Raw genomic sequence first — 2,379 nt, 5'->3', positions numbered from 1 at the left:
TATGGATTACGTCTCAATATAAAGAAAACAAAAATCCTCACAACTGGACCAATGAGCAGCATCACAATAAATGGAGAGAAGATTGAGGTTGTCAAAGAGTTCACGTTGCTTCATTCTATAATCGATACCAATGGAAGCAGCAGTCAGGACATTAGATGATGTGTAGCATTGGGAAAGTCAACCACGAAGGAACTCTTTCAAGAGCTGAGGAGCAAGGGTATCTCCTTGAGGACTGGTGCATCTGACAGAAGCCATGATATTTCCAATTGCCTCGTATGCATGTGAGAGCTGGACAATGAATAAGGAAGACCGAAAAAGGGCTGATGCTTTTGAGTTGTGGTGCTGATGAAGAATGCTGAAAGTACCATGGACTGCTAAAAGAACTAACAGATCTGTCCTGGACGAAGTGCACCCGAAATGCTCCTTTGAAGCAAGAATGGCCAGACTTCGTCTCACCTATTTCGGTCTTGTTGTCAGAAGGGACCAATCCTTGGAGAAGGATGTCATGCTTGGTAGGGTGGAGGGTCGACGAAAGAGGGGGAGGTCTTCAACAAGATGGATTGACATGGTGGCTGCGATGATAGGCTCAATTATAGTAGGGATCGTGAAGCTGGCACAGGATCGGGCAGTGTTTCGTTCTGCTGTGCATGGCGTCACTATGAGTCAGAAACGACTCAATGGCACCTAACAACAATAAATATATTGTTTGATTTATTGACTAGGAACTCTGGTAGTATAGTGCCTAAGGCACTTGACTGCTATCAAGAAGGTTGGTGGTTCAAACCCACCAGTCACTCCTCAGAAGGAAGGTTGGGTAATCTACTTCCATAGTGATAGTGCCTTGGAAACCAAGGGAGGGGTTGCTATGAGTCAGGTCCGACTCGACAGCACATAACAACCACCAACAAACTTCCAAGGACATTGATTGTGGATCTGAGTAAAATGAATTCCCTGGCAATTTCAATCTTTTCTCCATTTATTTTGATCTTGCTTATTGGTCTAGTTGTGAGGATTTTTGTTTTCTTTGTGTTGAGATGTAATCCATATTGAAGGCTGTACTCTTCGATCTTCATCAGTAAGTGCATCAAGTCCTCTTCATTTACAGCAAGCAAGACTGTGTCATCTGCATATTGCAGGTTGTTAATAAGTCTTTCTCCAATCCTGATTCCGCATTTTTCTTCATATAGTCCAGCTTCTCGAATTACTTGTTCAGCATAGAGATCGAATAAGTATAGTGAAGGGATACAACTCTGATGGACACCCTTCCTGATTTTAAACGATGCACTTTCCTTGCTCTGTTCAAACGATGGCACCTTGTATACAGGTATACAAGTGTCTCATGAGCACAATCAAGTGTTCTATAATTCCTATTCTTCACAACATTATTCATAATTTGTTATGATTCACACTTTGGAATGCCTTTGTATAGTCAATAAAACACACAGAGACATCTTTCTGGTATTCTCTGCTTTCAGCTAAGATCCACCTGCATCAGCAATGATAGCCATTGTTCTACATCCCTGCCCCCTTTTTTAGTTGTGATTTGGGTGAAAGTTTACAGAGCAAATTCATTTTTCTTATAGCAGTTCATACACATTTTGTTTCAAGACATTGATTGTAATCCCCCACAATGTAACAGCTCTCTTCCCAGTTCCTCCTCCCTGTAGTTACCTTTTCCCTGTGTCCTTCTTTCCTATATATTCCTGTTCTCTGAGCCCTCTCCCTGTGCAAATACTGCCCCTCTGCTCTCCCATGATTGATTGTTCTAAAGAGTGTACCTACCTAGTGTAAATATTCACCTTGTATGCCTATCATTTGGCTGGAAGCCATGGGAATGAGTTCACCTCCAGGCCTGAAGGGTGACAAGGGGTCATAGTCCTGAGGGTTCCACCAGTTTCTATTAGACCAGTAAGCTTGGTATTTTTATGATGATTCTGAGTTTTGTTCCACATTTTTCTCCCACTTTATCCAGGATCTCCTGCATTGAGCCCTTTCCGAGTGGTTGACAGTGGTAGTTGAGCATCATCTAGTTCTTCTGGTCTCAGGGCATAGGCTGACTTTCATATGGTCTACTAGTCCCTTGGACTAATTGTTTCCGTGCATCTTTCATTTTCTTCACTCTTTGCTCTGAACCAAGAAAGACCCATTGTTGCATCTAGCTCGCAGCTTGCAAGCTTTTAAGATCCCAGTCACTACTCAACAAAGTAGGATGTAGAATAATGTTTTTGTGTAGTATGTTATGCCAATTGAGCTTGATGTCCCCTGCAAGCATGGTCTTGAGCCCACAAGTCCAACAACTCAGTTCCTCAGGGTGATTGTGGCAAAGAAGTTATCATAACTTTGACCAGTTAGTTGTATTTCTTTCTTTTTTTTTTTTTT

The sequence above is a fragment of the Orycteropus afer genome, unplaced genomic scaffold (assembly GCF_000298275.1).
Source record: "Orycteropus afer afer isolate SDZICR_OR568_19922 unplaced genomic scaffold, OryAfe1.0 scaffold01698, whole genome shotgun sequence".
Classification (NCBI taxonomy): Eukaryota; Metazoa; Chordata; class Mammalia; order Tubulidentata; family Orycteropodidae; genus Orycteropus; species Orycteropus afer.
The sequence above is the reverse complement of the archived record's forward strand: the minus strand, read 5'-3'. Positions refer to the sequence as shown.